Here is a 26,339-nt window from a genome sequence, read left to right on the forward strand (position 1 = left end):
AAGGGTACATGTGAAGCTTTCTAAATGTAGAATATAAATGTCTTAACACAATAACTAAGAAAAAGACATGAAGCCTATGTTAACCAGTTGGATGAAAGTATTTCAGATTGTATACAGAAACAGTACACTGTACCCCATGATAGTATTAATGTACACTGCTATGATTTAATAAAAAAACTCCCAAAACTCCAGGTGTCTTAAAGGGCTTTTAAAGGCAGGAGTACATTTTAGGTGAGCCTGGCTCAAAAAGGTAAGATATCCTGAGGTGGGGGGCTGGGGGCCATAGGTGGATTCAGGGTGGAAAGGAATATTAAAATGGATGTAACAACCATAAAGAATAGAGGTGAAGGCCAGATGCAGTGGTTCATGCCTATAATCCTAGCACTCTGGAAGGCCAAGGTGGGTAGATAGCTTGAGCTCACGGGTTCAAGAACAGCCTGAGCAAAAGTGAGACCCTGTCTCTACTAAAAATAGAAAAACTGAGGCAAGAAGATGGCTTGAACCCAAGAGTTGGAGATTGCTGTGAACTATGATATCACAGCACTCTACCCAGGGTGACAGCTTGAGATGGTGTCTCAAAAAAAAAAAAAGGAAAAAAAAGGAAATGAAAATATAGACCGAAAAGGAGTTTAATATAACAATAAAACTGATATAATTTGGAGTAGAAGAAAATGAGGCAATAGATTAAATTTCTATATGAGAGGGAAGCTTGTGATAGGTACTACTAAAACAATATGAATGTAGATCAGACTAGGAAATAGTTTTGTAAGTTTACATCTTAAATGTTTCAAAAATAGATTTAACTACAAAATAATCACGCAATTTATGATGGCATGTGTAATCATAAAGAAGCCAAACAGAATAAAAAAATAATTTCTGTGGTATGGAGGTAATGAAAATAAATGAAAACATCTATAATATAAAGGCATGAATTTCTCAAACAATACAAGTTGTGTTGTATGATTTTGGTCCTGTTGTCACTAGCTTTGTTTTCATAAAGGCCCGATTTTAAGAAGAACACCATATTCTCCTCGGTGTTTTTACTATTAGGTTCTGGCTTTAGAAAATTAGGGAAGGGAAATATATGCTTGTTTAATTTTCTCTCCCTAAGAAAAAATTTTTAAAAGAGAAAGAGAAATATTAAAGATGGCTTTGTATAGATAACCTGTAGTTTCCAAGACATTGTTTAACTCTCCTAAAAAAATGTAAAAGCTGATGGGAGAGTGGTCTTTTGAGGGATGAGATGTATTCTCATCTTCATTCTTATAAAACAAAGACCAAATAATTAAAAGAACAAAAGCAATAGGAGCAAATGTAAGGGTTAAAAAAATCCCTTAAATAATTGACTGCAATTAATAATACTTGATACTTGTCAAGCCTCACTAAACATTTTAAAACACTAACTCATGAGTGCTTAAGCATCCTTCTCAAGTAAGCATCAATCATTATTTTTTCAGGGTTGGAAATGTCAACTGATTAGATTCTGCCATTGTACAGGATGGTGTTCTGTTAAAAGGATGTTAATTGAAAAAGTGTTTTGGTAGCAACTGTACAGCAGATAAGAAATATGTTTACAGAAAAAAGCCTCAGTTTTACGGGCATATCTATTTTCCAAGAGTCAGTGAAAAGTACAAAAGGAGTAAAATATAACAGAAAATGTGTCTAGAATTTACTACAAAATATTCACCAACCTAATTTAAAATCTCTCACTGAAATCTCTATTGCCTTGCTAAAAAAAAATGCGAATAAATTAAAAATCTTATTTCCCTTGCTGTGCATAATTAACAAATGAAACCTATGGACTAAAATGTCATATGCAAAAAAAAAAAAAAAGCTCATGTAAATGCTAAGACCTCTCATTTATTCCAATTAAGCTGTGAGAAACGGATGAAAGTAGTTCAGAAAATTCCAAGGAGCTGAGATGCCAGCCTCATTCACGTCAGGGCTATACAATGCAAGCAATGTTGTGCTATCCGAAAACAACCACTACAAATACAGCAAACATTTCTTGCATCCATTGTCTCCAACGGCTTGCTATTCCAGTGCTTAGTGCAGAAACATTTTATAAGCAATGTAACCTCACTGAAACCCCAAGATATATTTCAGGGATTGAGAAGTGGAACAATTAGTAGTGTGGCTCCCAGAGTCAGACAAATGTGTTTTCAAATCTAATCGCTTATCTTAACAACAGTGTGACCTTGAACAAGTTGATTCATCTCTTTGAGCGTTAGTTTCTACATCTGCAAGATGAAGATATGTGTACGACTACTTAAATGACAGCTGTTAAATAGATTAAATGAAATAATACTTGTCTATGTATAAAACACTTAAGACAACTCCTGGTATAGATGAAATGCTCACTCTATGGTAGCTGTGATTATTCTGTATAATAAAACACCTGAAAGTTTAAACCTCTAAGAATTTGGTCACTGGCATACAAATGAACACATTTGTTTTCTTTCCTTCTTTCTTCCTTTTTTTTTTTTTTTTTTTTTGAGACAGAGTCTCACTATGTCACCCTTGGTACAGTGCCATGGCATCACAGCTCCCAGCAACCTCAAACTCTTGGGCTTCAGGGATTCTCTTGCCTCAGCCTCCCAGTAGCTGGGACTACAGGTGCCTACCACAATGCTCAGCTATTTTTTGTTGTGGCTGGGTTCAAATCCACCACCTTTGGTGTATGTGGCTGGCGCCGTAACCACTGTGCTAAGGGTGCCGAGCCTACATTTGTTTTCAATGGTTATTCTGCACAACCCCCCTCTGTCTTTTTTGGCAGGTCATGATAACATGATTATGACTGGGAACATAACATCCTGATGCAGTTTACCTTCTTAAGCTTACTAATATGATTTTTAACTATACCGTATTATTGGCATGGGAGGTAATTTTACAAACCCATCTATATCACTTGCTTGGTATTCATGAAAACAAATGAAAACTGATTACAAATGGAAGGAGGTGAAATGAGCTATAGGCAGATGGGGATAAAATTATGGTCCTCTGGACAAGAAAGTTAGAAAGGACCCTGAAATGAAAGGAGGAATTTTGGATGGGGGTGCCCTAGTTAAGCACGTATGTGCTGTTCCTGCAAAATGGAACTTCTAGCCTGTGATTCTTGACCTCTAGCCCATGAATGATCCCCCCCCATAAAACAAAGATAAGGATCCCTGTTAAAGAATAATGCACACCATAATTCCACAAACATCACAAGGCTAACAGAAGCCACCATACCATCACTAGTGAAATAATAGCAAATAATTATTGGTACGGACTAAAGGAAAGGGGGTTTATTTGACAGCTGAGGTAATCCACAACCAATGGAACCAGGACAGCATGCCTGAAGGCCTAAGAGGAACCAGTGGGAATTCTTATAGATAGATGTAGGAGGAATTGGGATGAAAGTACCTATAACTGGCGTATTGCCTTTGTGTGGCATCTCTTCTCACTTACAAGGGGGACCCTTTTCAGTCTACTGGAAAAGGCTATGCTTATCTATGCTTTACTTTAAATAAAAATTATACTTCTTTCTTAATTTCAAATAAACATTGCTTCTATTCTGCTATACTGGAGTCCCAGCTGCCTCATTTTCCATTACCTCAGTTCCCTGCTCTCTCTTTGACTCAGCCAAACTTGCTGGTTCTGCTGGGTGAACCGAACCTGGTCCACTGAACAGCTCAGAGAGGAATTCTCCCCGCTAAGTAAAACCTAAAAATTTATTCATTTTCTCTTTTTGGTTATATATCCTTCTGGTTATCCATGTGGATATAGTTGGCATGAATTTCAATTCATTACAGTATCAGAAGTTGTATGATAGGAGAGTCACATAACCATAAAGGAATGTAAATTGGAAATGCCCTGGTGAACAAATTGGTAGCAACTTTGGTGCCAGAGGCATACTGTGATTACAATGACGAGTATTTCTTCATTCATCAGGGATGTTAGGATTCAAAACCATACTGAGACAAATGTTTTGGCAACAGCATAAAGAAACCTGGTATATATTATATTGAAAACCTTTTATACATCCCATGTAAGTCACTGAGATATTATTTTTAATGACAACTCAACAAAATAGGTGAAATTCTCTCATTTGTTATCTTGAACTCTCTTAGCTTTTACAATTTTTTAAACTTCTTTCTCTTTTATGTTAGACACTTCAGAAGTTTAAAGGGTTTCTTTTAATCACTTTAAAAAATAACATAGAACACTTCAAATTTATATTAAAGAATCTCTGACACAGATACTGTAAATTTTTAGCTTTCCTAGATAAGCGCGATAATTTTAAGGTTTCATTTCTTGTGTGTCTTATTGATAAGATTTTTAAAAATTCTTGACATGTAATTTTATGCCCGGAGCAAAACTAATGGGAAAGTTCCCTCTTTATTTTGTTCATTTCAAGTTGGGATCCAAAATCCAAACGTTTTAAGTAGAATGGCGTACTCTAGAGAACATGGGACGGCCTTGAGGGGCTGAGAGATCTGGTATAAATCCTAGTTCCTCTGGATATTAGTGCTTTATCCCCTTGGGCCATTTACTTAACTATGCTAATCTTCCTGTTCCTGATCTGTGAAATACAGTCAAGTTCCACCTAGCAACCTTTAGGTCAACAATAGGCAACAGTGATTCCATAAGGTTACAACAGAGCTGAAAAATTCCTATGGCCTAGTTACATAGTAGAAATCCCTTTTTTTTTTTTTTTTCTGAGACAGAGTCTCTCTATGTAGCCCTTGGTAGAGTGCAGTGGTGTCACAGCTCACAGCAACCTCAAACGCTTGGGCTCTATTGATCTCTTGCCTCAGTCTCCCAAGTAGCTGGGACTACATACAGGCGCCGTCACAATGCCCAGCAATTTTTTGGTTGCAGTTGTCATTGCTGTTTGGCAGGCCCAGGCTGGATTTGAACCTGCCAGCTCTAATATATGCAGCTGGCGCCCGGGCCGCTGAGCTACAGGCGCTGAGCAGACATAATAATAATCTTAACGTCATAGTGCAATGCGCTACTTACTTGTTTGTGGTGAGGGTGGTGTAAGCCTATTGTGCTGCCAGTCCTTTAAAAGCATAGCACATACAAGTATTTACAGTAGATAATACTTAACACTGATAATAAATGGCTACATTACTGGTTTCCGTATTCACTATACAATATTTTTTATTGTTACTTTAGAGTGTACTGTTTCTCCTTCTTAAAAACGTTATTTGTAAAGCTGCCTCTGGCAGGTCCTTCACAAAGTATTCCAGAAGGCATTGTTATCATGGGAGATGACAGCAGCTCTGTGCATGTCATCGCCCCTTAAGACCTTCCAGTGGGATAAGATGTGGAGGTAGAAGACAGTGATATTGATGATCCTGACCCTGGGTAGGCCTAGGCTAACGTGCTTGTGTCTTAGTTTTTAACCAAAAAGTTGAAAAGTCTTTTAAAAATGTAAAAATGGGAAAAAGCTTATAGAATAGGTATCTAAAAATACTTTTATACAGCTATACAATGTGTGTTTGAAGCTAAGTGGTATCACAAAAGATTCACAAGTTTTAAAAAATTTAATCGTTTGTACAACAAAATAAGTTATGGTAAACTAACATTAAAACATTATTAAAGAAAGAGAGGGATTATTTTTATAAATTTAGTGTGGCTTCAAGGTACAGTGTTTATGAAAATCCACTGGAGTGGACAGTAATATCCTAGACCTTCACATTGACTCATCACTCCGTCAGGGACTCACTCAGAGCAATTTCCAATCCTGTAAGCTCCATTCACGTGGTATACAGGTGTACAGGTTTTTAGAAAAAATCTTGTATAATGTATTTTTACTGTACCTACCTTTTTTATGTTTAGAAACATAGATACACAAAGACTTACAATTATGTTATGATTGCGAAAACTTTTCAGTACAGTAATGGCCCATATAGGTGTGTAGCCTAGGAACAACGGCCCATACCATTTAGCCCAGGTGTGTAGCTGGCTATGCCATCTAAGTCTGTGTAAGCACACTCTCTGTTGTTCACATGACAACAGAAATTGCCTAACAATGCCTTTTCCAGAATGTATCCCTGTCCTTAAGTGATGCGTGACGGTGCCTGTACTTCATAATGTTGGTTTGTGATTTAATAATAAACTGCATATAAAGCTATTAACCACAGTGCCTGGCACATACAGTGTTCAAGAAATGGGGTGATTCTTATTACTATATTATTCCTCATGTGGGCAATACTAATGTCCCATGCATTTCTGGCTCTATACTGCAAGCCAGGAGCATGTCTGCATACATGCATGCGCATTCCAGAGAACAAAGAATTCTTTTTGACGTGGAAATCTTGCAACATCAGGTAAAAATATGAAGAAACAAACTGCACACACTCCTCTCTCTTACCAACTTTGAACAGATGATAGGACTTGTCTTCCTGTGTCATGTGAAAAAAAGATATGGGTAGAATGAACAACAGGAGGTTTGGGGGAAAACGTCTTAGTGTTAAGATATCATATTTGCTGAATCTAAGAAATACAATTACAGACTCATTTGCTATTTGGACTAATAAAACAATTTCACCCATCATTTTACTCAAGGTTCAACAAATCTTACTGGACTGTGGCATAAAACAAGGGACATAAGTTCCTGGGGGAAAGTCGTAGACATTGGGGGCGGGGATATTGTATTGTTTTGTTTAATATCTGAAGTTAGGTCCGTCATGTCCCTGAGAAAATGAAGTGCACAGTACAAAACAAAGGCCATTTGATTTGGAGAACAGGAGTGCTCTTTTATTTTTTTTAGAGCACATCTGTCTCAGAACAAGGAATTCACTTACAGGTTTACAAAGGGTTAAGGAGAATTAACCCATGCTCGGTCTTCTACCCCAGCCCATGCTAACTTTCTTATACTCTCCCCTCCTTTACCGACTGGAGGCCCTTACCTCTTTTGGAAAACCTTCACTGAGGGATTTCCAATTTGAAATAAGATGAATGGTAGACACTTTTTGCTTGTTGGTAGGCTTCTCATTTCATTCCAGTCATAACAGGAGACAAAATGGGTATTGATAGAAAAAGGTTGTCCAGATTAGGGAACAAGGGTTATAGCAGAAGTTTCCTGTCTCAAAGATGTCCTGAGCATGACAATGAAAAGGAAAGGCAATTCTACACCCTACAATGTTTCACCGGTTTATAAAAACGTTCTTCCTTCTCTTTTATTCTGCTTCTATAGTTGCCCAACACATTTTTTTACTGGAATTGTTCTGCCTGCTAGTGATACTTTTGCAATTTGCTGTACTTGCCTGAAACCAAGGAGAAACGAGCTATTAGGAAACATAGGCCCCAATGTATGTCACCACTAACTGACATAGGCTGAGGTCCTTATTTGTTAGTAACAGTGAGTGAGAATCCTAAAGAATAGCAAAGGTAAACCAGGACTCATACATTTGTCCAGATCTTGTTCACGTCCATCTGAGAATGATCATTTTAGGTTACACATGGAAAAGTATGATGGGAGCCAAGATGAGTTTTTCAGTACTTGAGGAAGGAATTGAACAGCCGGATTGTAAGAGAAAAAAAAAAAAAAAACCTACGTAAGATGGTGGCAATGATTCATTAGAATTTTCAACTGCGACTGAGGATAAATTAAGGCTTTCCATTAAAGAAAGGAAGGAAACCTACTGTTTAATTAACATCTAACAACATTAGATATTCCTTTTCTATAGTTTCACGGTGTTTAAAGGGCATATTGGATTGAAGGAACCATGGCAAATGCTCAAGGCAAAGAATTTTCAGCTGCAGCGACTAGACTCTGAGAGTCACTACCTCTGAGGACTTTATCAGCACTCTAATACAGCTAAACTTTTCCTTTCCCAGAGATTTCCACTTATTATGGTACAAGTGACCTTTCAAGTTCCTCTTATGAAAAAAATCTCATAAATACTTCATCAACCAATCAACTACGATTGCCACAGAGAGGTGTAACTTTCCTCCTCACTGGGGTAATTGAAACCTTGATTAGCTTGCTCAAGTAGTTAGGTGCCTCAGTAATAGACAGTGAACAAATGCATTGATACTGTAGTTAGATAGGGATTAAAGTCATGCTTATTAACCTGTGTAAAGATGACATGAATCACAGATGTAATAACAGGATACAGGTAATCTGCCAAGCCAAATCAAACAAAATAGAAATTTTCTCCCCTTTTTGCTTCCCAAGATACTATTGTGTTCCTTCCTTCCTATAGATAGCTAGCTCTCTCTCCATCTACTTTCTTTTTTTTTTTAATTTCTTATAGCATAACTGTGTACATTAATGCAATCATGGGGTACAGTGTACTGTTTTCATATACATTTTGAAATCCTCTCATCAAACTGGTTAACATAACCTTCATGTCATTTTCTTAGTTACTGAGTTAAGACATTCATACTCTGCTTTTAGAAAGATTCACTTGTATCCTTGTAAGATAAACCACAGAGGTGACCCCACCAATCACCCTCCCTCTCCATCTACTTTCTATACTACATTTTCCTCTCCCACTCTTCAATTTTCTTTTTCTTTTCTTTCTTTTTTTTTTTTTTTTTGAGACAGAGTCTCACTAAGTGGCCCTCAGTAGAGTGCTGTAATGTCACAGCTCACAGCCACCTCAAACTCTTGGGCTTAAGCAATTCTCTTGCCTCAGCCTCTCAAGTAGCTGGGACTACAAGGCACCTGCCACAACGCCGAGCTATTTTTTTGTAGTTGTCATCGTTGTTTAGCAGGCCCAAGCTGGGTTTGAACCCACTAGCCTCAGTGTATGTGGCTGGCACCCGAACCCCTGAGCTATGGGCGCCGAGCCCCATCCTTTAATTTTCACTGTTCCTGAAAGCTTTGTTCTCATCTCTGCCCCCTCCTTTTTCTGTCTAAACAGAATCCATTTATTCCTACCTATAGTCGCAAAAATATAGTGCTTCCATCGGCCTATAAGACCTTGCATGATCTGACCTCTTCACTACTTCTCCGGCCTCATCATCGCCTCCTCAGCCATTCTGCTCCAGCCCCAGGGGTCTCTTTCACTCGCCCCTTTACTCTTATGTTCCCTCTGATCTCAAATATATCCATCTGGCCTCTGTGTGAATATCTCCTTATGAACGAAGCCATCCCCGACCACCTTAACAAAATAATCTCCTAACAAATATCCTAGCTCCCTTTTCTCCGCTATTGTCTTCATAACATAAAAGGTCAAAACTTAGTTAAACTTTAGTCCTCACATTTTCTAAGAATTAGCAGCTGGAACTAGTTGATTTACATAATAATAGTTTTCAGCCTGGGAGTTCTCAAAACATTAAATTACCAAGAACATCTCTACACGTAGTTTCCCACACACCTCATATTTCTTTATTGTGGAAACACAGCGGCCTTGAAAAAAACATTATCTACCTTCAAATGATGAGTTTCTTTCTAATCATCTATAGGTTATGGTTCACTGACATCTACATTTATTTTCTTAAAAATGCCACTGCTGAGTGTTTTGGAGGCCTGATATCCATGACATTTGTCACACCAACATAGCTCAGTATTCTGCTGAGGAAATTCACTTGTGTAGAGATTAGTGTTTACGCAGAACTTCCAAGGTTAAAGGAAAAGATACATTCTCATTTTGAAAATGAGGTCTTTGCTTTGAATGAGAGATATTTGCAGGATCCACAAACATTAGTACTACATAGATTTTCTAGCCCTCTTTTGGTTTAAAGCAAAACCATCCCAGGTTCTGGTAGACAGTTTATACCAAAAGTTCCTTGAGTTTATCTGTACAAATGACTCCCTTTTGGCAGAGGAAAGACCCATTGAAGAAACTGATCAGCTTCTGGTAAGGGAGCCAGTTGAAGGGAATTCACGTCCATGTTCACTGAAGTAGCCCTCTTGTATTCAGCACAACCAGCTTATTGTTCAGCCTCCTTAGGAAATACATAAAAAATTAATGTCTCTTTCACAGGCATTACATATCTGGAGGTTTGACAGACAAACAGATCTTTGCACACCAGCATGGTCGTGAAGAGAATCTCAAAGGTAAATTATTAACAAGAAGAAAGAAAAAAGGCTGTTATGTGCAAATATCCTTGGATATTAAACTTGCAGTTGGTTACAAAGCGGTCATGCACCGATAATGAAGGCTGGCTGTGATCCCCAAGGCCTTCTTTTAAAATCTGCCTTACAACTGCAAAAAAACATGTGATATGAAGTTAGAGGAAAAACTGTCTTTCCTGTCACAGTCCATTAGAATGCTGAACTCTGATTAGCTAGAAGTTAATCTGCAATCTGTAGCATGGAAAAGTTTTTCAAATGCTGCAGGTTTCTGTAGACACATTTCTCTTAGTGGGTATTTGAGCATCCCATCCCTCTTTCCATTTGGGACAGAAAAACAATTAAATCCAACATGCTTCTATGGACCTCTATCGATTAAAATCTGCAAAGTGCTTCCTAATTATAGAAATTAGTCTCTAACCTTTTTTTGAATCAAAGGAACAAAATGAAATTCTAAAGTGACTGATAACAATATTTTAACGGGAAAAGGTCTTGGGCAGGTAAGGGTGAAGGGAAATGACAGAACAAGTCGTAAGTTACAGGTCTGGGACCCGAGTTTACTGCCTTAATACTGTGGCCATCTTCGAAGATGGAAGAGGCAGCACAATCAATAAGGTTTTTGATGAGACCAATTTAGGCAGGGTGAAAAGGACCTTGGAGACTTGGATAAGAATATCAAATTACCTTGACAAGTAGAATTACAGACTCAGAACAGGAAGGGCCCTCAAGAAATGCTTGCTCTAGTCTTCTGCCTGTGGGTAGGGTTCCATGACCTCCCTCAGAAACCTGCTCTGATACTTAATCACTTCTAAAAGGAAATACTTCCTGTGTTTCACTAAAAGCTGTCAGGTTTTTAATTCTGTATCTTCTCTACTGGCCTCTGTGAAATGGAAACCTGGTCAATATCCTCCTTTAGAAAATTCTTCATGGAGGTGTAGCTTGTCTCCGGGAGCCACCATAGGGTCTTGAGTTCCACAAAAGTGAAGCTAATCCTCAAAGCCAATGCAGGTGAATTTCTTAGTTTGTAGAGTAACTGAAGGGGAGAGGGATGGGGTTGAAGAGGCCCTTAGGAAAATCTGTTTGGCCTCCACATTAAGCCACTCAATACTATTTTCTAGAATAACAACTTTCTCAGAGACTTCTTTCCATAAATTTCATATGTTTGGGTGTTCTTCTGGGTCTTTCCCTACTTGTTGGACATTATTTTTAAATTATAGGCTTCTCCATCCTCACATGACTCTCCCCAAAAAGAAAGCGATAAAAGCTGGGAACAATACTCTAAGAAATGTGCTAGACAGTATTACCAGTTTTTCATGTTCTAATTCTCCTAAAATTATAGCATTTGTTTTGTAACATTTCGAAGTGCAGCTGTAAAGTTCTAAGATTGCTTCAGATATAACTGTTGAATCCTGCCCATCAAGTAGCCACCTTGGGAAGCCATACTTGTTTTGGTAAGGGTCAGTACTCTGTGATTGGAACTCTTCTTTGGGACTTGACTTCTGAATCAAATGAAATCAGTCTCATTATTTTAGATTCACAATACTTTTGACCAGAGATTTTGTTACCCACATCAATCATCTATCTCATTCATAAACCTTAACTCAGCATCACTTTTGGCTATTTCCAAAAATCAAATACACCCTCAAATTAGAAAGATAGAATATCCCTGGAAAGATGTAAAGCACACACTAAATAACTCTTAGGGAAATCCAAAATGAGAGTTCCCAAAATACTTAGGACAATATCATTATCTTTCAATTAAGATAAAAAGAGATACAAAATTTCTTTGACTCTATACATTTCTGATTTGTCTTCTTTAAAAAGAAGTTTCACTTCATATACTGCTAATTCATGGTTAGAATTGTCTTGTTATACTAAAAATCAAGAATCTTTTTCTGGTGAATTTGTGTGTGTTCTTATCTCTATGCTACCTGCTTGATGCCTTGAATTTATATCTTACTAATTCCTAACTGATGTTGATTCTATTTCTGAGGGAACATATACATCCAATAAAAGTCTTTTTTAAAATAAAGTGTTAGAACATTCTCTGGACATATCACCATTGATAATTTATCCTTTGTGTAATGGGCAGGAAAGGAAGAAGAGGCAACAGAAGCAATAAAGCTAAGAGAAAAGTAGCCTGATCAATAATACCCAGTAACTTGTGTCTTCATTGAGAAGCAGAAAACATTCATTCATTCATTCATTCATTCATTATCTACCAGATACTTTCACATATTATTCTAAGTCCTGGGGAATCAGCAATGTGCAAGGTTCTTTCACTAATGGCACTTTAGGGGGTCATCCAAAGGAGCTCTTAGTTTGTTATTTTTCTTTTGCTCTATCTTCCAGGTCCACTTGGGGCACTGTCTCAATGTCAGTTGAAAGAGTACTCCAGAGCCTAGAATTTAGATTATACTTTTTTCAATCATCACTGAGAATGAATGGCATATAAGAGGGAATAAAAATCGTAGTGAATGCAGTGATATTTCTTTCTCTTGGACTACAGGGCACCAATTCTTACGTAGGAGTAAATTAAAATGGTTTTGCTTAATTTGCTTTCCACAAAGCCATCTTGATTGCCAGTCAGAACTCTGCTCTTTTAAGTAGAAACTGATTGTTTGCTAATTTGTTCTCCTATCTTCCAAGATATTGACAGCAAGATGTCCTTCCAGTAATTATGTGGTAGCACCTTTCCTTTTATTGATGTCTGAATAATGAGAGTGATTTTCCTATGTTTAAGAAATATATAAACACAACACTAAAACAGTGAATGGACACCAAGGAACACAAATTAAAAAGGGAGCCTTGATGAGGCATGGAAAAGTTTGGCAACACAGCACCTAGGGGTCACAGTGGTCCTTAAATTAACATTACACCACTGTGTTATACTGCTGGTAAGGGAAATGAAATTTTCTGTTAATTAAGAGAGTGAGCATATTTTTAAATCTCTACTCTCTCAGATTAAACTGGAGATTTTAAGGACTGCTTTACTAACTACCACTACAAGACATCCTGTCTTACATATAATGTTACTACATCTGTTACATATTTAACATGCATTCAGATATCCATATATTCCCTTTATGTACCTTTGCTTCCATCTTGGTTTAGTTGAACAGGTTTTGAAAAGACAGCCTCTGTGTTGGTTTAGTTTACTTCAAGTATGATACTCTATTCAGATAAGCATTTTTAACTATAATTCTAATATAGCCCCTAATACAGAGGGGGCCGTGCAGTAACAATTTCTTACTTAATGAAGACAGTGCTGATTAACTTAGTGTAAATATTAGACCCGCACACACATGGGACAGTAAAATTCTTATGTGGGTTTGTTCTTTTTGACAGTTTGGACTTTTTTAAGGAGTTATGCTTAATTTATGGGTTAAATGACTCCACGGGCAGAGGCAAATGTACCATGAAGCTAATGAACTAAAAGCACTAGGACTTCCCACTTTCATGGGAGGAGGGGCACTAGCAATGTGCTCACTTGGCCATGTGCTTTTGCAAAATTTGCAAAGAAAATATAATTTTTCCATATTCCTTTTCTTAAATGGTTCCTGCAGAATTGTCAGGTCTTACAAATCCGGATCCTCCTCACTCTAAAGGATATATAAAAATCTGAAAAGGAAGTCTGATGAAAAGTACGAAGGGAGCTAAAAGTTTGGGAAATGCCAAACCATGAAAAATGATGGATAATTAAGCTCAGGGAAGATTGGATTAAAGGATATAACTCTATCCATGAACATGAAGTACATATTTATTTAAAGGACAAGGCTTATTGGATATCTTCCAGATTTCTACAAGTCAGAATAATAGGGCTTGCATTTAAATTTTTAAAAAGAAACTCTGAGAATTAAAAAAAAAATTTATAGAAAAGACAGTAAAGCAATGGAACCAAGTCAAATTATGAAACTGCTTTCTCTAGAAAACTATTTGAAAGATTAGCTAGTTAGCTGCTGAAGGGTTATGGAAAACATACCAGGGAGCCTGAGTTATTATGATAAACAGAGAATTCTTCAGTTTTTATTCTAGGATATTCAGGCTCTATAGGTATATGTGTCTGAGTCATTAGTTTATGAAAGAGGAAAAATAAAATGAATATACAATTTCCTGTCTCTCTTTGACACCTTGAATCTTGGGTATGCCACAGCAGAGAGAGTTGATCTGTGAAAATATCTGTAAACAATGTAGTATGGATCATGTCACAGTTGGGTTTCACTGGGATAGAGGTCAGACCAGAAATATTCTGCTTTAAGATCCACTATTCCAAACTAGAAATAATAAGGGCATTGTTATACAGTAGTGATTGCATTCTGGGAAGCAAGCCATTCCATCTGTATATGAGCACTCCGGCTACATTCCACAATGTAAAATGCATCTCACTTGTGATTATATCCTTGATCATGACCTGGATTTGGCCAAGTATCACTGCTTACTTACTGATGGGAATATCCTTTCCTTACTATGCTAATGATCTACTGCCCTCTCCTTTACCTCCCTCCTCCCGGGGAACTACGCCATTATTTATAGATGAGTTTTCTGGCTTCATCATGAATCTTCTGCTTAAGTTGCCTTATTTATTGGTATAAAGGGATTTTGCCATTAGCTTGACATGTTGGACAAATAACTTACAGAAGGACTTAGGGAATTTACAGACACACTGGACTTTATTTCCTGTACAAAACTTTGTAATAATAAACATCTTGCTTTAGACTTCTTTCAATATAAACTTGTACATAATGACTTTTTGACTCATGGATACTCTAGTGTAATGAAATCTCAGTGTTAATTTCTGCATATTATGAATGTATGTATGCAAGTATAATCATAAAGGTAAAATATGACACTCTGTGATATATAATACTTAAGAAATTTAATACCACTAAATTTTATCCTGTAAAATGTATCACTGCTTCACTTTTTTTAAAGTATAGCAACTCCCCAAAAGAGAGAAGGAATATTTTATTCTCTTTAAAAGGTCTTTGAAGATGGTACTACTTAGAGAAAGTAGAAAGATCAGGTATATATTTGAAGAACAGTCCTTTTTAAATGATTTTTATCATAAAGAGGAAAAAAAACTAGTGACATAAGCAAGTCAGTAGCTGGCTATCATACATAATGAAGATACAAAGGGTCGCAGTCGGTCATAAGTGAATAGTAAATTAATTACAAAGTGATGCTGTCAAATACAGGTTTGATACTAGAATCTACAAATAAAATGGAGGCACTTCCTTTGCCTATCATTAGCTTTGCTCAAGTCATACCCCGAAAATGTAGCTCACTTTGGGATTTCACAACCTAGAGTGATGGGGTGAAAGTAGACAAGTTTAGTACTGAAGTCAAATATTTGCTGAATCAATGTTGATGAAGAGTCAAAGGAGTCATTAAAATAACGAAAGATTTTGAAAAACTGGCAGAGAGAGAGAGAGAACAAACAGCTAGAGGGCTTTGAAGGATTTAATCCAAAAGGCCATTTATTATTACAAACATGGTTACCCATCAATAAATATTTGCTGGTTAATTCTATGTGCAACATACCCTTCTGGGTAATAAAAATTCAAAAATGAGTGAGACACATTTAGTGTAGAGGAACTCATGGCATGAAGAAGAAGGCAGGTCTGCATACCACCTATTCAAATGAGTGGAGTGTTACAACAACCATATTAAGAATGTGGCATGAACATACCAAATAGGGAACAACTGATTCTTCTGGATCTGGGGAGAGGGCATTAAGAAAGACATAACAGAGAGAGTAGCTAATGAATGGACTCTGGAAGGGTGAAAATGATTTTCCCATGTGGAAGGGAGACTGGGAGTATTACTGCCTTCCAAGTAAAGAAAAAGGATAGTGGATGGAAAGAATTAGATTGCTAGGGTTTCCAAATGCTAGTTTATACTTTCCTATCAACTATGAGAGGCCACCGGAGGTTTCTGAGAAGGTGAATGTTCCAATGAGACCTGTGTTTTAGAAAAAATATCTGGTAGCAGCATGAAGACAGTTTGAAGAGTGCTAAGACTGAACTTAGGACATCTAAAAAAAATTATTGCAGTAGTTCACAGAAGAGATGACAAATACTGAAACTAGGGCAGTGAAAGTGAGGATGAAAATAGGATAGATTTGAGAAACATTTTTCAAGTAGAATTGACATGAAATGGAGACTGAACAGATGTGAATAGTGAAGAAAAAGAAGATAGCAAAGTGTGCCATTAACCAAAGAGAATATGGGAGGAAGTTAGGAGGAGATGTAATGAGTCCCACCGAGGAATCTGAGGCAGTTGTGGCGGATCTACTTAGAGGCATTCAACAGACAATAAATTTCAGTCTAGATCTGAAGATCACCATTCAGAAAGTATGAAAACCTGAGAATAGATAGGAACTGCTAAGTAAAAATCATGCAGGACCAAGGGTGGACCCTTGGTAATGTTTGTATTTTTTTTTTTGGCTGGGGCTGTGTTTGAACCTGCCACCTCCAGCGTATGGGGCCGGCGCCCTACCCTTTTGAGCCATAGGCGCCGCCCATGTATTTTAGAAGGAAGAGGATCCAAAGAAAAAGACTGAGGAGATATGTGTACTGAAATCAACACCAAGAAACTCTACCCTCATTATGAAAAAGGATTATTCTAGTGATCATGCTATATGTGATCACCACACACTAAGGCAGAGTAGGGGAGAAATCTGGACTATAAAACAACAAAAAAAATGGGGTTTTTTGAGTACTTACTATGCTCCAGGCACTAAGTGATAAGGACTACAGTTTGAGTGCGACTTGAGGTCACCCCTGACAGTCATCTTACTAACCATGTAAGGACACTACAGTGTTTCTGCTAAAAGGGCAATATATAAAGAAGTAAATGTCACCTGAAAAGGAAAGGGGAAATCAACAGCCAAGCTGATGCCACATCTTTGCCAACGAACTCTGAAGGGCCATCCTCTTAAAAGCCATCACTCCTCTTAAGGAGGGACTGCATTTGAAAGTTAAAACTCAAGAGACTTATATCTGTTTTCTGTGATCTCCCTGTAAGAATCTCAGCTCAATGTCCTTATTTGCATGCTCTGTATTAAGGGTCAGCAAAGTTTTTAAGTAATGAGCCAAATAATAAATACAGGTATTTTCAGGTTTTTTGGGTCATATCCTCTGTCTCAACTACTCATAACTGCCGCTATAGCCACAGACATTATATAAATAAATGAGTATAGCTGTGTGTCAACCCAACTTTATTTCCAAAAACCGAGGGTGAGCTGGATTTGAGTCTTGGGTTCCTACGATCTATATCAAGGGGGAGGCTACTCCCAGAAGGATGCCAATTTGAAAAATAAAGATTGTAAAGCTGGATTATGATTCTATAACTTAACCCCATTCTATAATTTAGCCCCAGGATGGGTTAAATTATAGAATCTTCGGGGGGGGGGGCGGGAAATCCTAGACCTAGAAGATCAGGCAGCCACATAGATGATGTTCTTTCAGAGGTACAAGAAAAGCTGCCTGTCTCCAAAATATTTCCTCTATCAGCTAGCCATGCTGCAAGAAGTTCTTGACAGTAGAATTGCTCTGCTGGATGAAGGCACTGTCCTGAATTTAAAAAGCGCAAATGTAGTACAGAATGAGTGACACATAAGTACTGCATTAGTTTATCAGATCAACCAGCTGACAGTTGGCAGTGAACAAGGACCAGGGGAATGGAATCCAAGATGAACTAAATGTCTTTGTAAGTTCCTTATAATTTTTCATATTTTTGGCACTAAAAATATGTTTTTACTCCACTACATGCTTCGCTATACATCTCATCTTTTGTCAGAGCTTCCTGTCTAGAAACCCATTTGGGATGATAATGTCTATCTTCCTAAATCAGATAGCTGAGTGGCCGCCTCAGGGAAGAAGTTGTCACTGAGATTGAATTAGTAGTTTTCTGATGAGCATTTTTAATAGTAAAAATACCATTTTGCTTTGTTTGGTATTCTTTTGAAAAAGAATAGGTTTTGACTTGCTTAATTGACAAGGACAAGAGCCTTAGATTTAGAATTGGCATTAGGAAAAAGACAGGTGTCTTCTCACAGGTTTCCTCTTTAAAGTTTAGAACTTGATCCGTGTCTAAAAGTAGACAATGTGCCGTGCTTCTAGGTGCAGTTCTCTATTTGGATGTGCTCCATATTCCAGAAGATAATGTTACAATTATTTAACTGAAATGATAAGTTCCTTGGCAAGAAGTTTTCTCTCAAGTGGGATAGATTTCCTTTTCATTTTTTCTATACCATATCAGGATACAAAGCTGATGAAATAGTTAGGGTTTGTATGAAAATTACCTAATTGTAACTCTGAAGCCATCCAGATAGGAGAATTCATTTAAATGATCCATACATTTAAGGAAAGACTTATAATGCCAAAATCTAAATCTAAATCTGATTTAGACACTGATTACATAATGGAACTTTATAACTAACACTGAAACCTTTTAGCCACTGTCATGTGGCCCTTCCATTTGGTTTGATCTCTTCTTTCTGTGATGTTTCTATTCTAAGATGTAATATATTTTTCCTCATCATTATGTTTATAGTTTATTGTCTCACTTTCTGTATTGCAAATCAGGATCCCTGAGGACATAATTTTTTTTTAATCTGTTTTAGTTTGCTCAAGTAAATTAAGTGGTGCCTGTGGTTAGGACAATGTCTACCATTTAGTAGTAGGCGCTCAATAAATAACTGGTGAATGAATGAAAGAGAAAAAGTAAGCAAGCAAGCTAGAAAAGCAGAGCTGTCTTGTATACTCCAGCTCAAGACAGAACATAAACAGGGAAGGATGACTTCAAAATAAACAGATAATGTTTTCTGTTTACATTTCTATTTCCCAAGATTTAAAAAACTATTTAAATGAACACAAGTGTGAATTTCACAAATGTATCACATCTCATTCATTTGTATTTTGCCAATTTGGAACTTTTGACAATTCAAATGCTGCTGAGCAGCAATTTACTTTTGTGCTATTTTACAGATACTTTTAGTCGCCTGCCCCAATCCGTCCAATGCCAACCTTCTTCCTGGCTGGCAAAGCCCTGGATTGGTTTGGCTGCTCACTGCCTGCACAGCCACATGCTCAGGGAAGAGGCCCTGACTCAGTTCCAGGATTGAATGAAGATCAATCTAAGGTTCTTCTCGACAATGTTTTGTTTAAAGACGGGCATGTGACCCAGTTCTGGACAAAAGAATCTGGAGGAAAATTTTTGTCGGGGGCTTTTGGAAAAGTTTTGCTTTGTGATAAACATAGGAGGCAACATCCTCTTCTTTGTGAAATGTCACCATATTTGCATGTGCTGCCTGGAACACCCGCAGCCATTTTCCAACCATGGCCCAACCTGCCAAGGATGACAGAATAGAAATACCTGTATTTGGAAAATACTAGGTCCTTGATAATATCACTAAGCAACTGAATTAACCAACATTGTAACTGCCTTATTTCCACACTTCTTGTGATGTGCGAGAATAAAAAACCATATTCTTAAGCCAATTTTAGTTGTGCGTTCTGTCACTTGGCAACCAAAAGGATCCTGTCATTCTATGAAAAAAAGCAAACACCAAAACATGCTAGTGTGTTTAAAAGCAAAGTTAAAGCAATTATTTTCAAGCTATTTCAAGTTACAAAAAACTTGAGCAATAATACCAATATATACAAGCAGTTGCAGTAATAATTGTAAGTTAATATGGCTTATTTCTTAAAGCCTATTACCTAAAGGGTTACCTAAAACATATTTTGCCTAAATAATGCTAATGTGTAATACAACTCTATTTCTTTGAGAATATTCTATTATTAAGCTTTTTTTTTTTTTTTTTTTCTTGGCCGGGGCTAGGTTTGAACCCACCACCTCAGGCATATGGGGCCGGCACTCTATTCCTTTGAGCCACAGGTGCCACCCCTTAAGCTTTTAATAGAATATGAAAGAACATCTACATGATTAGGATGTTTCAAAACAGCTTCGTCTTAAATTGAACTTTATTTATAAATTTTGTATTTTGTTTATTTTTTATTTTAATTATTTATTTTTTTTTTTGAGACAGGTTCTCACTATGTCGCCCTCAGTAGAGTCGCAGCTCACAGCAACCTCAAACTCCTGGGCTTAAGCAATTCTTTTGCCTCAGCCTCCCAAGTATCTGGGATTATAGGGACCTGCCACAAAACCTGGCTATTTATTGGTTGTAGTTGTCATTGTTGTTTTTAGCAGGCCTGGGCCAGTTTCGAACACCCTAGCCCTGGTGTATGTGGCTGGTGCCCTAGCCACTGAGCTACAGGCGCTGAGCCTAAATTTTGTATTTTGAATGAGGAGCAAATACTTTCTTGAGGTCATCCAATGAAGAAGGATATTTAATAATACTAAAAGTAATTAACATTCAAAATAAAGTTTCACATTAGTTGGAGACATTAACCCATATCTCCTATCCAGAGATTGTATTGGTCAATAGAATTACACTTATGACTTTATTCACTTTTTGTCGGGGTCCTGGCCCTAGGGCAGGGTCCTTTAGAATGGGGTCTTTGGTCCCCATTCTCCCTGCACATTTTAATCATCTGTTTTCCCCTTTAGTCACTGCTGTTTTTGTGTATCTCTACTGTACACAAGACTTTAGGTTTTTTACTCAGACTAAACAGAATTGAGCAATATAAATAATACAATATTCCAAACTACACTGTCTCTAGTATAAGTAAATTTTGCTGTTTTGTGCTATTAATAAAATTCGGGGGAAAAATGACTTCAATGACACCATCATATTGAGTAATCTGTTAGTTTGAATACAGAATATAGTGTTATATGAAAGAAGAGAAGGTTAAAACTCCCCTTGACAAGGATGGAAGAGGCACTCGGGCCTGATAACACACATACTGTTAAGGCATTGCCACCTTCTTTGAGTGTATAAGATCCCTGAAGAATAATGAACTTTGAGCATCTTTTATTTCACAAATTCCAAGATCTGATTGGGGTTTCCCCTGGCTTTTCAGGAATACCATGTATTCTCTGCTTTGTCCAACAACTGCATCAAGATGTCAGTAAATTCTGAACGTCATCAGACCAAATGTTTACAGAAACTGAGATTTAAACAGATACATGAACCAAAATAGCAGCTGTTTCATCATTATGACATGTTTCAGGTCTTAAAAAAACAAAAAGGTTTTAAGAGACTGTATTCCACGACATTGAAATTTGGTTCAATGAGAGAATGAGAGAAAACAAATGAAAAGAAATTATATATACACACAGATATTCAGGACACTTGCTCTCATTTTAAATCATAATATTACTTTGTTAATTTTTTTGTTATTAGATCACAAACTTTTATATTATTAACAACTTGTATTTTTAAACAGAAAGACAACCTAGTTGATATAAAAAATGGTTCTCAAATCAAAGTGTACCACATATACCAGTAGGAAAGTGCTTAGGAAACACTTGTATGAATGGGGCCTAACTGGTGAGTCACCAATTACTGATTTAAACAAAAAGAGAAAGCAAGATTCCATTGCTCATTTATAGATGGTTTTCGATAGTCATGATTGTTAGCATGGTGCCAAAGACCAGGTGTTTATAAGAAAGCATCATGAAATGAGTCAATTAACACTCTTAATCACAAGTGAAGACATGACCAATAGCATTACACACTGCATGCTGATGAACACATCCACACAGGCAAAGCTACTAATATTTTTACAAGTACATATAAATTTTAGAACTTAAATTTTCTTTCTTTTTTTTTTGAGACAGAGCCTCAAGCTGGCATTACAGCTCACAGCAACCTCCAAATCCTGGGCTCAAGCGAGTCTCCTGCCTCCGCCTCCCAAGTAGCTGGGACCACAGGCGCCCGCCACAACGCCCAGCCATTTTTTTGGCTGCAGCCGTCGTTGTTTGGTGGGTCCGGGCTGGGGATTCGAACCTGCCACCTTAGGTGTACGTGGCTGGCGCCTTAGCTGGCTGAGCTACAGGCGCCAAGCCAGAACTTAAATTTTCTTAAGATATTTTTTGCTATTATCATTATTTTAAGAAGAACAAACTTATAATATAAATACATATAAATATGCACAGGGAAATGCCTGCAAGGCTATATGCCAAAGTATTAACATTAATTATCTCTGGGTAGTGGAGTTTCAGTTTTTTCTCTTTGGTGTCTATATTTTATAATTTTCCTACAATTTACATGCATGATTGGTAATTAAAAAAATTGCAAGCCAGGAGAACCAGGACACCATTCAATCATATGAAAAATATTAGTAACTAAAGCAATACAATGATCAATAATTAAAATACAATTAAAATAATTGAAATTATAATTAAAATATTAAATTGGAGCCAGGTGATGTTGGCTCACACCTATAATCCCAGTATTTTGGGAGGCTGAGGTAGGAGGATTGTGTGAGGCCAGGAGTTTGAGACAACCTTGAGCAACAGCAAGACCTCATTTATAAATAAACTTAACAACATTAGCAGAGCCTGATGGCACGTGCCTGTAATTCCAGCAACGTGGGAGACTGAGGCAAGAGAACTGCTTGACCCCAGGGGGTTATTAATTGCTTGACCTAAAGAATCTTAAGTCAGGAAAGTAAGGTTATCTTCATCATCAGTGGGCTATGATGAAGCCACAGTGCTCTAACCTGGACAACAGAGCAAGAAGATCCTGTCTCTCACACAGAAAAATGTATGTTACATTTATGTGACAAACAGATACGTTAATAACTTATCTAGTACAGATTTCGCTTACTAATTTGGATCATCACACATCTTTTCCCAAATGACAATTAAAAAAAATCTTTAGCAGATAACCCTGAAACAAGGTTTCTTAACACCAAAACTATTGATATTTGGAGCTGGATATTTCTGTGCTGTGGGACCCTGTCCCGTACACTGTAGCAAGTTTAGTAGTGTTCCCTGACTTCAGCCACTAGACGCCAGTACCACTTCTTCCTTAGATGTGATAACCCAAAATGCTTCTAGATCTTGCCAAATGTCCCCTGAGGCCCTCACTGGCCTAAATTAACACCAGACAAGTCGGTCTTTGAGCAGTTGTTTTGCCCCAGTCTGCATTAATTGTCCTATTGCTCAGGACAGCTGTCAGTCATAGGAAGTAATTGAAGCTTGGTTACTGCTTGTCCAAGCATATGGTGGATAACCTTTAGATCATAATAATTAGCTGAGAACTGCTTCTCTGGCAGTGAAATAGCTGTTTTTCCACTTTGAACACAGCATGGAAAACTAGGAGACAATATATGTTTGCCATTAAAATTAAACACCAAATGAGGTAAGGGAGAACAAACAGGAAAAGGCTCCTTTAATCAGGAAAGGCCATACAGTAACAAAACCAGGATCAGACCTAGCTTGCATGTCACTTTGTTTTTGAAGCCTTCCCTAAATCAGACGGAATAAATTCTTCCCTCCTCGGAGCTTGCCTGCTCTTTATACGTATGTATTATATTTTGTTATTACGATTTGTTCCTTTGCCTTTTCAACTAGAATGTGAGCTCTGCAGGGCAAACATTTTTATTTTTCCCCTTTTGTTATTTGGTTCACTCCTTGTTTTTATTCATTCATTAAACCATTCAGACATCTCCTTAGTGATTAGCACTGTGCTTGACCCAGGGTAGGCTAATTATAGTGCTAATCACTGATGATATGAAGATGAACACATTACAGGGTAAGATGTGCTGGGATGGAGGTGTGAAAGCACACAGAAGGGTTATCTAGACCAAAATAGGAGCATTAGGCAGAGCTTCTTAGAAGTGACTTGAACAAGTTGGTAGACAACTGAAGGAGGAAGTAAGGAGGGAACAAAGGAGTGGGAAAGGAGCTCAACAGGCACAGTTTCAGGGACAGCCCTGCCTGCTACTGCTTCACGTAGTGGGGAGGGCATCTTTACTGATAAAAAATTGATTAGCAGGCTCGGCCTGTAGCATAGTGGTTACAGCGCAGGCCACATGCACTGAGGCTAGCAGGTTCGAACTCAGCCCAGGCCAGCTAACCAACAACGACAACTGCAACAAAAAAATAGCCGGGTGTTGTGGCAGGCACCTGCAGTCCCAGCTACTCAGGAGGCTGAGGCAAGAGAATTGCTTAAGCCCAAGAATTGGAGGTTGCTGTGAGCTGTGACGTCACAGCATTCTACTGAGGGCGACACAGTGAGAAACTCTGTCTCAAAAAGAAAAAAAAATTGATTAGCAAATGGCCAAATGAGGAGGAAGGAGAATGAAGAAAATTCAGCGGAGAGGGTAGCACCAGTAGCATTCACCTCGGGGATTTTCATGTTTAGGTTGTAAGAGGCATCCCTTGATAGCAATCAATACCTTGGGCCAATCTCAAGACCCCTGGAAAAGGTCAGCTTGTGTACCATATTGCTTATCTCATAACTTTCCCACTTCCTGGTGTTTGGACATAATTCAACAATAACTTATTTATGGGGAACACTTCTGTGAAAGATTCTATACGAGCTATTGTTGCTAGAACTAAAGATACTGCATTTTGTTTCCTGGTTCTAGTTCTTACTGGACAGGAAAAAGGGGCATTGAGCTAATTTTGTTAATCTTTTCATTATTAACTATTACATTGTCTTAGATGTTTAAAGGACAAAATTCAGCTTGTCATGAACAATTCTGACAACTTTTAGAAAATATTAGAAACATGATAATTTTTAGTTTTAGTATTTTTTTAGTATTCACCTAAAATCTATACACTTAAAAACCATTCATACCAGGAGGTATTTTTTACCATGTTGAGGAATTTGAGTTTTCTTTAAACTATATCTGCCATGATTACATATTCTTTAAGTTCTTTATGATATGATATTTACCTTCTCTATACAAGGAATAATCATATCAGAAAAATAGGGCATCTACTTCTGACCCAAAGTAAACAAACAGAATACAACAGTTGATAGGTGACATCTTTTCCTAAAGAAAAATTCAATGATATCTATATAACACAGTAAAGTCTGTTCTCTGGCACAGCTGGGGAATGAGGTATTCTGGTCAAATATTCTACTTAATAGAGTTACCATACATTTTACATGGATTGCCTATTTTCAAAGAGTTGCAATAGATCAAAATAAACCTAAGGCTATGTGGCCAAGGTGGTCCCAGCTGAGCTCAAAGGGAATTATCTGGGTGTATGTGATTAACTAGAGGGAGTTGGTGGGCCCTTAGGGCTCTATTTGCATGAAACGATTTATGCTGGCATTTTATTTATTCCTGGCTTCCAGGGAAAGGAAGATACATGCCGAGGTACCTGAACAAAGCGGAGGAAGGAGGGCAATGAAGGGGTTTATGGTTTTAGGATTCCCTCTGGGTCTCTAGGACTTGAAACATTTTTTAAAGCCTCCAAGGAGAAATAGATCAGAAGAGAAGCGAAAGGAACTGTTTTTATGAAGTGTCCTGTGAAACATGGCTACCTCTGCACTGGGCATAATACCATCTTGGCATTATGTCCATCTTCAAGAATGGTGGCAAAACAGGGGCTATAGGAGACTGCACCCTTGGCCCACACATAAGTGCTTTTGCTGAAAGTGACCCTAAGCAGCCTTGCCAGCAAAAAGCATTTAGCAGAGGAGAGCTGGAGCCATAGCAAGAGAGGAAGGTCAGGGACTTTGTCTGTTTTGTTTAATCCTATATTGTCATCACTCCAGAATAGTAGGCACTCAGTTGATCATTTGTGAGCAAATGTCAAATGCAACTATAGATGACATGTTTTCAGCACACAGGAGATGCCTTTGGATGTACTTGACGTGGTGGAGACTCTGCAGGGAGTTTGATTCTGCCAGTGGGAGAAAGAAGGGATAACTTGGAATATTTGGATTATTGTTACTAAGGTGACCCCTTAATGCAATGCAGGGATTAGAAGATAGGAACGGGTAAGAGGAATGACAGAGACACCAGTAAGGAGGCTATTGTTATGGTCCAGGTGAGAGACGGTCAAGACCCAGAACTTCAATAGTGTCAGTGGGCTTGGAGAGAAATGGATGGATGAGACCTAGAGACATTTAGCTTACAAAAGATTATATTATTCAGAGGCACATCAGAGACTTGCAGTTTGTCAAGGTCATTTTCATAATATTGATTACCATTTTACTGGCAAAGCAAAGAGGCATCAACTTATGAGGCATCTAATAGGCATCTTTGGGTGACGACATTTAAGATATCAGAGTTTATATTACTTATTAAGACCCTACTTTGCTGAGAAATATATTTGGCTTCTTACATAAGTCCATCATTCTTATAATACTGAACTAATGGGTGTTTTTAAAATGTCAAGTGCTTTGTGAATTGAAGGTTTAAAAATGTGTCAAAATAACAGTCTT

General features: G+C 37.6%; 1 protein-coding gene and 1 pseudogene across 1 annotated transcript in view; one reads left to right on the forward strand and one right to left on the reverse strand.

Moving 5' to 3' along the window:
- Positions 1–26,339, reverse strand: part of DIAPH2 (diaphanous related formin 2) — a 909,107-nt gene that overhangs the window by 208,782 nt on the left and 673,986 nt on the right. The gene's annotated exons all lie outside the window — the stretch shown is intronic.
- LOC111728430 lies at positions 20,812–20,963 on the forward strand (annotated as a pseudogene).

Source organism: Otolemur garnettii, unplaced genomic scaffold, assembly GCF_000181295.1.
Source record: "Otolemur garnettii isolate 467f Iridium unplaced genomic scaffold, OtoGar3 scaffold00157, whole genome shotgun sequence".
Lineage (NCBI taxonomy): Eukaryota > Metazoa > Chordata > Mammalia > Primates > Galagidae > Otolemur > Otolemur garnettii.